Below are 16,000 nucleotides of genomic sequence, written 5' to 3'. Positions count from 1 at the left end.
GTAACATTTTGGTCAACGTCAACATATTAGTTATATTTGTTAAATTAGTCATACTAGTTCTTTAATCTGGGTAAGGCACGAGATTGTTTAAAATACGAATATTCTTGTAATAAATAAGTTACACGATTATTGATCTTGGCGAAAATATGTATTGTAAGATTAATTATCAGTGATAAGTTTGTATCGTACGATTAATAATACTACAAATTTGGTCAACTGCTTATATACATGAAAGTTCGATATTTGTTATATATAAATACGTTTAAAATTTTTAGCATTATATTACATATATCTTTCGATCTAATATTTGTATACGATTGGTCTCACTCATATGATGACAACTATGCTTTCTTATAATAGTTTCTTATAACATTCGCATACAAATGATCTTGCCACCATGAAATCTTCATATTGAGGGATTAATAATCTTCGAGGAGTACGTGTCATAAGATTAATAACCCCACAAATTTTCTCAACTATTTTTCTTATATTCATTAAAGTTCGACATTTGTTGCATTTATATATTTTTAAAACTTTCAGCATTATATCACGTATATCTTTCGATCTAATATTTGTGTATGTTTAATTTTGGCCGTATGATTACAACTATGCTTTTTTATAATAGTTACTTGTATCATTCATATAAAAATAACTTATAATCTTCATGCTGAAATCTTAGTATACTAACCTATTATTTTCTTAAAAATAGTATTTGTATTTAATATATTCACTTAAAATAATAAATTTTTAAAATTGTGTTAAAATTATGTCCAGTTTTAAAATATACTGGCCAATAACCAGTGCGATCCACAGTTGTTTTAAATAACTGTAATTATATTTTTTATGTTAATATTCTATTATTTAAAATTTTAAAATTTTATTAGTTTTTTTATTTTAATAATTTTAACATTATCAATAGGGGAATCATTTTTAATTCGATTTTACTCTTAGTTTAGCCTTCAGTTGTATATTTTTTTGTTTTAGCGTAAAACACATTATATCGACAAAATCCACGTAATTATATTCAAATTTTAATATAATTTATTTAAGTTCAGATATGTTATATAAATTTTTTAACCCTAATAAAAAAATATATTTTTAGTTGGTCTAATTATTTTTCAATTTTAATTTTTTATCTTGGATTACCTATATAAATTTATTTTAGCTCGGATGATAATATATATTATTATTTGTTTATCCGACCCTATCTTACAAATTAACGAATAATGTCCATTTTCATTTTAATAAAATAATATTGTAGACAGTTTCATTTTTATAAAATAATATGAAAATTAAAGACATAGAAGAAAACCTTTTATTATATAAGACTTTTATATCAAACAAATTCAAGTAATTATACATAATTTATTTTTAATTATATTTTAGTTCGGGTTGAATATTATTTAATTTTATGGGTAATATATATTATTTGTTTTAAATTTATGTCATTATATCAACCAACGAATTAGTTATATTTAGTTTTAGCCCGGATGAGTACTATAACTATATATTATTTTAAACCGTACCAGTAGTATTTGTTATTATGTTTTAACCTAATATAACAAATCAACTAACTATATTTTTTTTTTTATTTTTTATATGAACCCGGATTAATAGTATAATATTATTTAAACATGTATGAATAGTGTATATTATTTTCTTCTATCACGAGTTGTCATTCCTACCAAGCAATTATTTTAATTCTAATCTTGTTTTAGATCGGTTTGATAGGATAATTTTTTTGACCCGGGTGATTAGTACATATATTTTTTTTCTAGCAACAGACCATTATACATATTTAATTGTTTTTTACACCGGCTCAATAGTATAATTTTTTTGGCCCGGGTCAATAGTATATATTATTTTGTTACGGCTAGATACCATTATACATATTCAATTCTATTTGTATTTATATAATTATATTGCGAGTATTAGTCCATTAAGAAGAGTGTATTATGTTAAATATAATAAGTTAATAAAGCCGACCAAGGACCAACAACCAAACTTTCAGTATTTCGTCTTTAATAATATCTAGTAGTTATTGTAAAATATAATTTTAATATATTATTGTTAGGATTCGAACCTTATACTCCTACTACAATAATTTTACAATGCACCACCGTTATTTTTATCATAATATAGTAAAAATTATAATTTTAATATATTGATGCTAGGATTCAAATCTTATACTTGTATAATATTTTTTAAGATAAAATCTAATGGTTCTCATCAGTTTGATCTAACGGCTCTGGATTGATTGATCAAGGACCAACAGCCAAATTTTTAATGTTTCATCTTTAATATAATAATATAAATTAAGATAAATGTAATATATATAGTTATAAATTATTTTAAATGATGAAATAGTAATAAATATATGTAATAATGAATTAGACTAATTAATACATTCACATTAGTTGTAATTAATAAATGGACTACATATGCCATCTTCTTCCCTCCTCCCAAGTGAAGAGTTGCTGTAAATATATGTTCATTTAGAGCTCTGTTGACTATCAATCTTCTTAAGTTATCCAAGTAGTTTAGATGTTTTTCTTTCTATAATAATGTTTGGCACAAATGTTTGCAAAACAAAATAATTTTTCGTAGTTTTTGAATTATATTGCGTTATTTAAAAGGATTTTGTTATGATCTTCACTTTCTTTTTTTGTCTTGTGTGATATTTTTTAATGCGTCACATTTTCGAGTAAATGAAGAGGGGGCATCGGTTGTGCCTCTAGGCCATCAACAAATCTTATTTTTCGCTTTGATCTGTGAAGTTGGGCTTGTTAATGATGGTGATGGATAAATGAGTTATGTAGAATCAATAGCATTGATTATTTCATATTAAGATTTAAGAGCACACTGTGGTTTTTGCTCTGAACCTTGCCCATAAAATCAAAGAGTTTGAACCTTTACTAGAAATAAAAAAAAACTTTTGTATGGAGCTGCAAGGAAGATCTTCAGATAAAATCAAGTACAACGCATAAAAAATTAATTGCAATAGTAGGATACCAGACCAAAAATGAACATCATACATATAAATCTTTTAAATGTATCCTATCTTATTCGTTAAGAAAAAGCAAGTTATGGGGAGGAGCTGCTAATGCAATAGCAGTGAAGAGGAGATCCTGTACTAGGCGCTTTACAAACCCCACCCTGTGGATAATGGATGCTCTTGCAATGGGCATTACAATCAGAAGAAGTTGTACATGGCCCCTAATCAACCAACCATGCTGCACCTACACGATCTGTAACACACAATTCGTACATGTTAGTAATAGATTATAGATGTTTATATGTTCATATGTTATATTAAGGCTATGTTTAACACAAGGAAGATAAATTTACCTGTATTGATAGTCAAAGCAATGAAAAAGAAGGCAATGAATATGGTTCTTGTAACAGAAGAGATGTTCTTCACAACCATTGTATCTGAGATTTTGCCTTTTCTATGTGTAATGTGATGGTATTTCTTCTTTTATGTGTGTAATGTTCTTGCTGATTGAGTTCTTTTTATAGTCATGTTGTCTACTTGTCTTATGCGGTAAGATATTAGTCTTAAAAGAATGATATCATACAAATCTATTACATTTATTATTTAAATTTATTTGTAATTTAAGGAATCTTGTATACGGGTAAAAAGATTTTAAAGAATAATTCCTTTGTTAAAGAAATCTTACAAAATATGTGTGAATGTACATGTATTATATTTCTTAGGAGCAATGTTACATATTAAAAGAAATTTGAAAAACTTTTTCAAAATGACATGTGTCATCTTTTCATTTTTGTGATTTATATTAATATAAGAGGGGTCCACCTCATTTATAAGTAAACATCAAATATAACGATGACAACTCATCATTCGGGAATCGTTTCGGAAATTATTTTTGGAAAACTAGCATTTCTCATTCTCAAGGCGAATGTTTTAATGTTTTATTCATGATAAAAAAAATTTAAATTGAAATAGAACCGGATGATCACCTGATTGAAAGGTTACTTGATTTTTTCTACTTACCTTATTTTTCGGATATTAGCATTTCTTATAAGAAAAATCATTTTTTTTGAAATAAAATATTCACCAATCCTATTTATTTTGATCACTTCCCTTATTTTGAATATACCTTTTCCTTGACGGTTTATATTAACCGACTGATTAACAGATTTATATCACAAAATATAAATTATATCAACCTATTTTTAAATGTTAAGTTGTGAATATATATATAATAAGTTTCTTAATAAGAATACGATATCACATAGCCCAAATTAAAATTTAACATGTGTTATGACACATCATTTTATGGACACTTTTAAAATTTATTTAAATATCTAACATTACTCGGCAAACAAGACAATTATAAAGTTTGAAATATTATATATAATACACTAAACATGACTCTAAAAAAAATCTGATTAAATTAAAAAATATAGATGACCTATAAGATAAGGTGAGACGTGATAGAAGACTAAATTTTCCCCGTATCATCCCTTTTTTCCAGATCCTCGCTTCTATGGGCCAAATCACTCTCTCCGAGATGGTATCAATTATTAGAATTGATACAATGGAAACATTATAGACCAAACACGACAATTACAAAACAAAAATTGTATCACTACTGGTAGAATTGATATAAAGTCAAAACTTGATTATTCAAAACTGAGAAAATATTCTAAAAATTATTTCAAAATGACAATGTTTCACTCTTTTTTTACTGTATGATGATGTTTCACTTAAAGTGCAAAAAAATCTAAAAATCTAGGTGGCATACTATATATATAATTTTGGAGATTGTGTAAAAATAAATTGCTTTCCATGAGATAGTCCTCTTAGGTAAAATTTTGGTCAACGTCAACATATTAGTCATATTTGTTAAATTAGTCATACTAGCTCTTTAATCTGGGTAAGGCACGAGATTGTTTAAAATACGAATATTCTTGTAATAAATAAGTTACACGATTATTGATCTTGGAGAAAATATGTATTGTAAGATTAATTATCAGTGATGAGTTTGTATCGTACGATTAATAATACTACAAATTTGGTCAACTGCTTATATACATGAAAGTTCGATATTTGTTATATATAAATACGTTTAAAATTTTTAGCATTATATTACATATATCTTTCGATCTAATATTTGTATACGATTGGTCTCACTCATATGATGACAACTATGCTTTCTTATAATAGTTTCTTATAACATTCGCATACAAATGATCTTGCCACCATGAAATCTTCATATTGAGGGATTAATAATCTTCGAGGAGTACGTGTCATAAGATTAATAACCCCACAAATTTTCTCAACTGTTTTTCTTATACTCATTAAAGTTCGACATTTGTTGCATTTATATATTTTTAAAACATTCAGCATTATATCACGTATATGTAACACCCCCAAATCCGGGGTCGGGGATCCGGGTTGTCACGAGTTCCATTTCCCTTAACAACACCCAATCTTAATAAATAATCAACTACTCTGTACTGTGACCCCACAATAAACACACACACCACAAGTTATAGTCTCAGAGATGAATATCCAAAAATAATCACAAGTCGTTTTATTGCACAATTATATGCCAATACACCTTAAACAGGTTTCTGAATAAATTTACATTTCTTTGCCATTATTACAATTCATAAATATACATAATCTGATACATCAAAAGTTGAAAGCCTAGCCTATTGGTAGTTCCTACCTCAGCTATGGCGGCATCAGTGCTTCTAGAAAACTGCGGAACGTCTCCTAACCTCTTGCGAATCGGGAGCTTGGTCCGGTTCATCTTGTCTATCTGATGTTGTGTGATGAAAGAAGAAAGCAAGGGTGAGCAGCAAGCCCACCAAAATAATATGTATAATGATTAACAATATATGAGCCTTCTCATAGTACTCATGAAAGTCTTGGTCAAAAGAAATGAACCAAGTTGATATCTTAATGCGATGAAGTCGCAAAATATTAAGTATATATATATACATATATACTTTTCAAAATATTGGAAGTCCTCTTCCATGCACAATATACACAAAGTCCCAGTGTATAACTGTATAAAAAAAATATCGTTGCAAGGTGATCTCATATATCTAACCTTGTCTCAACATTTTTCTGAAAATCTTTGTCATTCATAAGACAATTATTAATTAGATATAAGTTTAAAAGATTAAGTTACAAGATACCCCAATATACTTATATCTTTCCCAAATACTACTTGAACTACCACCGTTCAAGTTATAATTAGCTTCAAAAGTTCATCACATAGATGAGACTATAAGGCAAGATTTGAATAGATTAAATCTTTAAAATATTATCAAAATAAAATGAAGTTACGAGATACTTCATTTGATGTAAACATCATTTTGAAAACTTGACCCTGCCAACACTCAACAATCGCCCAACCGTAGCCTTTCTATCGAAGTGCTCTGGGTAGTGTTGCAGAAATTATCCAATTGGATGATGAACTCATTACGGGAGTTTGCCGCGCCAGGAAGACCACTTACGATGATCAGTCGTAGTAGTACAACCCCACCATTTTCTACATATAGAGGAGAACCTGTCGGATTTACTTGTCAACCGAACACTGAACTCCTAAGGAATGGACCGCCTTAGCGGAACTTCCAGGCCATTTGGGCCAATATAATAAGGCTGGGCCGGCGCTACTCGGCCACTTACGCCACTCCTAGTTCAGATGAAATCCATGACTCTGAAACGTAAAGCTTGTCCCCACTTTCCCCAAGTAGAAACTTGTTGATACGGCTCCACCAAGAAGTCGTATCTATTTGGAAAGGAGAACTCACCGATATTTCCCAGGCGATGCCTGTTAATGGATTAACTTGTTCCAAGAATTTTACTTCCCGAGTGTTGGGTAAGTAATCAATTCATTTATCAAAACAGCAACCTTGTTGCGAATATAAAACACACCACAGAGCCGGATCCCTCAGGTTTTGAGCGAGTATTTAAATCCCCTTCGAAAGGAGGATCTTAAAAAAATGAGTTTTGGGATCCGCTCTAACTTTTAAAAAAATCATTTTGAAGACTCGCAAAACATTTTTAAGAATGTTTGGAGTGAAGCTGATTTAATGAAGTAAATCAGTCCCCAGAATATTTAGAAAATGTCTGAATATTATTATTTAAATAATATTCCCATAAAGAATAATCTTTATAAAATAATTGAAGTAGAAGTATTAAAACTTATACTTGAAATGAATAGCAAATAATCAAAGATATACTTATACGAAAGTAATATCTTTATTTGAATAATCGAAAATAAGTTTGATTATTTACACCTTATTCTTTAATAAAATAAAGAACAAATCTCAGCAAATAATCGGAGTCATAGATCCTCAAATGAATATTCAAAAATATTCATTAAACAATATAAACTGAGTCATAAGCCCTCGAATGAATATTCAAAATAATATTCATTTAATATAAAATAAAAGGAGTCATAAGTCCTCGAATGAATATTCGAAATAATATTCAATAATAAAATAAAGGAGTCATAAGTCCTCGGATGAATATTCAAAATAATATTCAATAATAAAATAAAGATAAAGTTATCGAATAAACCTTATTCGATTAATAGTTTTGAAAACTATGACCATATATATATATATATATATATAAGTATAAATATATATATATATATATATTTATATCCATATATACAAAATCTACTCGGGATCCTCGACTCCCGGTTTTAGAAATATTTTCACCTTTGGGTCCCTGTACTAAGGGTATATGCAAATTACCGCTATCCTCTAGCATATGTATTATCAACTGAATCAACAGATATATATATGGAAAGAATGCGAAACAGACATGCATATATACCATATCAGCATGCTCCAATATATCGCAAAATTTGCTAATAACAATCATGCACTATCACAAGATAATGCATATACATATATTTACATCACAACAACAGTATATCGGGTAGAAAACTTGCCTGAGCGACTGGGGGTTACGAATGGCTCGGGACGAGTCTGGTAACCTATAAACAACAAGTAAGTTGGAATTAAACCAAAGTCACTTGTAAATCTATACTCTAACCAACTCAGACTCTAACGCTCGTTTTGCACTTACTGATTCTCTTAAGTCACTCGAGTACCCTCGGCTCCACCATTTTTAATAATTTAACCTTTACGAGTTTTAAGGCGATTCCTTCGCGAGTGTCTTACCAACTGCCTAGCACACTTACCATAAATGTTTCATGTATTAATTAACCCTTTTTGGTCTTTAACCTATGTTTCAAAGTAAGGCGAGGGGAAAAGTTTCGTTCGCGAAACGCCGTTACTTGAAACGGTCGTTTCTCCTAAACCGTGCATCGGAATCGAACGAACTACATATCAAAACGAAGCTCGTAACATGAGCTATCTAAAAATGGCAGTGGTCATAATCTAGGAGGGGGTTCTCAGGTCCTAATGTTATGCACAAAAACAGTCCAAAGAAAATCGGACGTTACGACGGCTATGTTTACGCGATTACCAATGTTTAAACTACTCCAATTAACCACCAACCAACTCATAACCATCAATACAACAAAACTTCACCTAAACCATACCACATCAGTCCATAATCTCCAAGGTTTTCAACTCAAACAACCACAATCAAGACCTATGAACTATAATCAAGCTTCAATTACCAAAAACACTTCCAAATCAAACCAAACTACTAATAATCACAATCCATGCTTCTCATTTCACAACACCAACCATTAAACTTACTAACAAATAAAGTAAAGGCTAGGGTTTGAAGTTTATACCTTCCTTGGGAGGTGTTAAGTTGTTAGGAAGCCTTAGGGAGCCTCCTACAAGCTTGATCTTTCCAAAGAAATCAAGAACACAAAGTTAGGCTTTGAAGTTTCTAAAAGTCCGATTTAAAGAACTGTAAAAATGAGGGTCTTACCATGATTATTTGGACGAGACTTGTGAACAAGAGTTGTAGGCCATCTCAATACCTTTCCAATGAGCTATAGAACACAATATTTGAGTGAGAAATGAAGGAGATACAGCAGTTTTAGTGTTCTGGTTCTGTTTTGGCCGAGAGCATGAAGAACAATGCCTTGGTTTCTTTTTGATTTTGATGAAAAATGATTTGCTTGGCTTGGTTGGTTTGATTTTTGTGTTTGTTTTAGTAAATTACCTAGTTGCCCTTGATTTTGTGTGGTTAAAAAGCCACCACATCTCCTTCCTTCCCATGTCATGCTTGAGTCATCCTCATGATGTCATCCTCCCCTCCTTGTCCTCTTCTCATTGGTTGGGTGACATCATCCTCTCTAATCCCTTTGATTAACTTCCTAATTGTTTGCCTAATGACCGCTGATCTGTTATACGGTTCGCTTAACTTTCGTTTTCGTTTATCGTTTGAAGGATCATACCCGGGATCTTATTACTTAGGTTCCCTTAACCTTTCTCAATATATTATATTCCTTTTATGATCCTCTCCTATAATCCTTTAATTTAAATCCTTTTTATCCTGTTACCTTTTTCTCAAATCTTTTCGTATCTAGTGTATTTCCGGGAAAAATCAAAGTGTTCGGATTTGGATTCTGACGATCTTTACATACACTTATATCCCATATAAAGTACTAATAAAATCTCAGAATATCCATATCAGAACCCCTACATAGTGTGGCATGAAAAGTTTTCTCATTCAGCAAAAACACTATTCATAAGGGTTTCAAAAATTTCCCAAAAATTGGGGTTATTACAGTCTCCCCTCCTTAAAAGGATTCCGTCCCGGAATCAGATAGAAAATGAATAAGGATACTCTCTTAGCATTGCACTTTCTAACTCTCGAGTAAATTTTCCCACATTGTGGTTCTACCATCAAACTCTTACTAGTTTGATAACCCTTCTCCTAAGCACTCGTTCCTTTTTACTCTATACCCTTCCTGGTTGCTCCATATAGGTTACGTCTGGTTGCATGTCTATGCGCTCATATGCCCCTATTTGTCTGGCATCCGAATTACACTTCCTTAACATTGATACGTGGAACACGTTATGAACTTGCTACAGGTTCGGGGGTAGGGCTAGCTCATATGCTAACTTCCCAAACGTCTTAATATATCCAAGGGTCCAACAAATTGTAGACTTAGCTTTCCTTTCTTTCCGAACCTCATCAATCCTTTTTCAAGGGTTTCCAAGGGGATACCTATAACATTACTAGGCCCCCTATTTCATACTCTTTGTCCTTTTTGAGTCAAATCAGCATACCTCTTATGTCCATCTTGGGTTACTACCAGCCGTCCTTTGATTAGATCTATTATATCCCTGGTCCTTTGGACTACTGCGGGTCCGAGCATCTTGCGCTCTACAACTTCATCCTAACATAAGGGAGATCGACATTATCTTCCCTCAAGGATCTCATAAGGTGACACCTCGATAATGACATATGATCTATTGTCGTGATATAACTAAATCCGCGTTAAGTGATCATTCCAAATTTTTTTCAAGTCTATTGCACAGACTCTCATTATAGCGTTTAGCATTAGAGCTTTTGCTTCTCAATACCCATTCTTTTCGAGTTCGTAATCGCTACTACCTTCCGTTCCTAATATTATACTGGTTATACTTTTGCTCGTTAGCGTTCTATAACCTTTTAATAACCACGTCATCCTTAGTATTACGAATGTGTTCCCATTCTGAATACCACCATAACTTTACTACTCCTTTTTCAGCTGTTTCTATTTTCGAAAGCTTAATCCTTCATATAGAAGTAAAAGAATTTATTGAGAGATCACTATGATCATGAACACTTGTTATCTCGCATAGTTAGTACAGAAGGTGGCCAGCCTTTAGTACTTGACAAGCAATTAAACAATAGTTGGTATCCTACTAGGCTTCTATCACACAGATAGACAGTCATTCGGCAATACCTCCCCTTCTGGAAGGGTTGTTCTTCTCAACTTACATGAAATGAAAAGAAGAGAAAAGAACGAACTGAAGAGAATTGTATATATAAAAAAAATATACTGCCACAAAATATCTGGCTTGGAACCTACCTCTGAACTATAGAGGTTTGTCATAGGAGAACAAAACATATACGTATTTATATCAGCATCAAGTATTATAGCATCGTATTTCCCATGCCTAAATATTTCTATTCCGTCCATCATTCTATGGACCCATGCTCTTCCTCGAGCTTATACACAATCACCTTTGAAACTCCCTCGATTTCGAAAATCGAACCTGGGATCTCATTTTAGACATCACCGTTACTAGAGTTCTATGCTTGCACCGCAACCTTCCTCATATAGTAATACGACTCTCTTTTCATAAGAGGGAATAAATATTCAATAGGTAGATACTCTACTCGTAATTAGTCTATCAATGATAACTTATACACTACCATGACCCGTTTAGTGGTACTCAATCTCAACATCCATTCCAATACAACTCTCACGGTTGTAATCAGCTCGTTACTCGCAGAATCATTGATGCCTTACTATGGTCCACCACTGACCCACTGTCATCATTCACTTTCCATGAAATCTTAATAGCTAACCATACGGAGTCCATACATGTCGTATCAAATCCTTCTAAGGAGGTAACATAATCACCATTTCTGATTCATGAAGAACACTCTTGATCTCAAAGGTTCGTTTAGTCCTTTTGAAACATGGTCCAGGCTCATTCTCAAGATAGTACCTTCTAAGATAGATAGCCCGCTCATGGCGATTACACGAATTAAACCTTTACCAACTACTATTACGGCTGGGTATTGCACAGTCATCAGAAGGAATGTCAATCTTCCAAACCATAATACAACCTTCACAGTTTTAACCATCATCACTGTATTCTTTTGGCACAAGCGCCTATAATTATCCTCTTACCTTTAAAGTGTCGGCCACCTCTTTGGCCTTTCCTGATAGTAAAATTTCCTTACAGTCAATGTCACTTTAACCATCTCCAAATAAATTTTCTACCTTATTTCAATCACAGCTTATATGAAAATGCTTTCCTTAAAATCTGATGAGTAAAAAAAAATCACCATTTTTCCATAAGTTATTGCCTCAGTCTTTAGAGGTTAATCACTGTCATGACTGACTCTCAATCATAATTAGAACATCTTTTATCTTAAGTCCTAATTGCCCTGAATAATTTCGACCATTACTGGTTCGATCCATACTTTCTCGTGGTTTAACACGTGCCCCACTTGGCAACATTATAATTACGTCATATTTCCTTTATCAACATTTCTATTCTTAAAAATTTTGAATATTACCTTTCTCCTTGTAAAACCTCTAAGGTTATCCTTCAATCGTTCCTCCTGTATTCCCTAGATACAGGGCATATTAAAATACCATTTACTATTACTAGAACCATTGTCTATATACTTCTGAAAAATTTCTCCACTGATTCTTAAAGGTTGTTGCTACATTAACCCTTTCCAAATCATACTGTCAAAACTCATACTGTCCCTATTAAGGGTGAAATTCCAACCTTTATGCATTCCCCTAGGATTCATTTTAAGTTACCGATGTTCTATCCTTAATTCCACCTTTAAAAGGTACCTGCATCCTTCCATGGATAAATCAAGTCATATATCCCTGATAAGGGTGTCTTATTCAATCATTCCCACCTCGATAGTCTATACCTAACTTCATAATAGCATCCTTATTCAAATTGAGGTCAATCCATATGGCCTCTAAAAGATAGCAATGGTCATCCACTTTTCTTTCTTGATTTGGTAATGATAACATGGATGTTCTGGAAGATATTGGTCATGTTCAACGTGAACTTCTTCTTAATAATTCCTTATTTACTTTTGTTGTTTATCTCAACAGTCATCTCAATGTTGGGATATCTTTCATATCTGGCGTCTCCCTTTCTGGGTATCATGCCACCGGTCTTACACTTTACCTTCTTGAAGGTCACTTCCTTCACCCAATTTTCTTAATTTCTTACTTTCTTGTCTCCTCAGTCTATCCGCGTCTCATTATTTATCCTTCGAATTATCTCAAGGTTTCCTCGAATCTTCCCAACTTACAGGGGATAAAATATATGTATCTCTTATACCTTCAACCATCAATTTAACTCATGGTGAATCACTCTCATCCGGACGATTACCTACTTTTCTATTTCTATTTCTACGAGTCTTTAGGGTTTCCTCATACCCAACTCCCTTATCATTCCTCAAACTCTCTTGCCTTAATATTCCTTTCTCTTATCGTTATTTCATGAACCAACACAACATAAGCATTGATTTCAAACATCCCGTCATTCTGGATTCGTGTCTTCAGAACGAATCTTGATAACTTTTACAACTTAGATTCATAATTCATCATACTCGTCTGCCTTTGTTCTGGCTCTTAAGCTTTTACACTATCTCCATAACCTTGGGAAGTACTTTCCTGAAAACAATTGACTGAACTTAAATCAGTTTATTATAATCTCTTGCTCCGTGCCTTCCTTGGCCTTTCACCAGCGGGTGGTCTCTCTCTTAGGAGGGTAAGTGACAAAACAGTCTTTTGTGGTTCGTCAATCATTTAGAATCTCAAATGATTCATCTATTTCCTTTAGCCAGGCTCTTGCCTCGACTGGGTCAGCTTGTTCCTTGGAACTCTGAGAGCTTAGCGACTTAAAGGTCATGAAAGAATTTCCCACCGCACTGTCTCCTCAGGGTGGTGGTTGGGGATAATAGTCTAAGTTCTCTTTAGACAGGTCCATGAATTGCCGTATAGGGGTACCATCTCGGGTCTCCTGTCCTTACTCGACTTTTGTTTCCTCAGTCTAAATATTTCTTCCTACTCCCCATAATTGGGGTCATCTTACATAATTTAAATCCTCATTTTCCACTTCATCATGTTATGGGTTCCTTTTGTCTTGGTGGCAACCTCCCTGACTATCACGTTCAGGGTTTGCTCTAACTCTTATTCCTCAAACTAGCTTTCATCTAAGATTTCATCTTTAAGCTCTTAAACCTTTGGAACCCAAATTCTATAGGAATACCTCATTATTCCCTTATCATCTCTCTCGGTATTAATCTCATACCTATTTGTTGGCTCTCTGCCTTCATTCATCACTTTTACTGGCACAATATGTTCTTTTCCAATACTTCGGGCTGTATTGCTATCTCAAACAGCTTTTCGATACCGGCTCCGGTTACCTTCACTACTATTTCCATTTTCTCAAAATCTCTTATAAACTCTCCAAAAGACATTATCATCTTGAGTCTCTCCTTTTTACTAAGGGCATCAGCCACCATATTGGCTTTCCCCGAATGATAAAGAATCTCCCAATCATAATTCTTGATTAGCTCTAACCGCCTCCTCTGGCGTATGTTGAGCTCTTTCTACGTAAGAATGTACTAGAACTCCTATGGTTTGTGAATCTCACACTTCTCTCCATACAAGTAGTGCCTCAAATCTTTAGGGCAAAACTATTGCCACGAGCCCAAGCTCATGGGTGGGGATATCGAATTTTAAATTCCCTTAATTGTCTTGACGCAGACGCGATTATCTTGCTGTGCTATATAAGAAGCACCCTAATTCCTTATGCGAAGCGTCACTTACAAATCACAAAATCTCATTTTCCATCCGGCAACGCCAACATAGGGAACGTCACCAACCTTTGCTTCGGTTCTTAAAAGTTGTTCTCACATTTCTCTGTCCATTCGAACTTCTCAGTCTTACGAGTAAGCCGCGTTAAAGGGGCTACTATCTTTACAAACTTGAACGAACCTCTGGTAGTGACCGGCCAATCCTACCTCTGGTAGTCGACCCAACCAGGGTCATCAATTCATCAGTGGTCCTTTATCCAATCTCGTCAGGATCCTCCATGGGATCCTCCTCAGCAACTATCCCTTCTAGGACAACATCCTCAACCGCTACATCCTCAATATCAACATCATCCGGTCCTGCGTTAGGACGCTCTATTGGATCCACAATCTGATCTCCAATTAGTAATAAAACATCATCGCGTTGATGTTCCTCAACTTCAGGGTTCGGAGTCCCGCTACCATATACGATAACGAACTACGCTTCTATCGCTACATTTATAAGGGTTCCCATAAGGGTTTTAACTGTCAGTACTACGTTAGGTAGTCCGACTATGAACTTGGCAAGAGTTCTTATTATCTTAGTGAACTTATTATCTTAACGTCCCATCATCTCTGAGGTTTATAACGCTTAGCTCTGATACCATTTCTGTAACACCCCCAAATCCGGGGTCGGGGATCCAGGTTGTCACGAGTTCCATTTCCCTTAACAACACCCAATCTTAATAAATAATCAACTACTCTGTACTGTGACCCCACAATAAACACACACACCACAAGTTATAGTCTCAGAGATGAATATCCAAAAATAATCACAAGTCGTTTTATTGCACAATTATATGCCAATACACCTTAAACAGGTTTCTGAATAAATTTACATTTCTTTGCCATTATTACAATTCATAAATATACATAATCTGATACATCAAAAGTTGAAAGCCTAGCCTATTGGTAGTTCCTACCTCAGCTATGGCGGCATCAGTGCTTCTAGAAAACTGCGGAACGTCTCCTAACCTCTTGCGAATCGGGAGCTTGGTCCGGTTCATCTTGCCTATCTGATGTTGTGTGATGAAAGAAGAAAGCAAGGGTGAGCAGCAAGCCCACCAAAATAATATGTATAATGATTAACAATATATGAGCCTTCTCATAGTACTCATGAAAGTCTTGGTCAAAAGAAATGAACCAAGTTGATATCTTAATGCGATGAAGTCGCAAAATATTAAGTATATATATATACATATATACTTTTCAAAATATTGGAAGTCCTCTTCCATGCACAATATACACAAAGTCCCAGTGTATAACTGTATAAAAAAAATATCGTTGCAAGGTGATCTCATATATCTAACCTTGTCTCAACATTTTTCTGAAAATCTTTGTCATTCATAAGATAATTATTAATTAGATATAAGTTTAAAAGATGAAGTTACAAGATACCCCAATATACTTATATCTTTCCCAAATACTACTTGAACTACCACCGTTCAAGTTATAATTAGC

Source organism: Apium graveolens, chromosome 1 (assembly GCF_009905375.1).
Source record: "Apium graveolens cultivar Ventura chromosome 1, ASM990537v1, whole genome shotgun sequence".
NCBI classification, from domain to species: Eukaryota; Viridiplantae; Streptophyta; class Magnoliopsida; order Apiales; family Apiaceae; genus Apium; species Apium graveolens.
Note: the sequence above shows the minus strand (reverse complement) of the source record.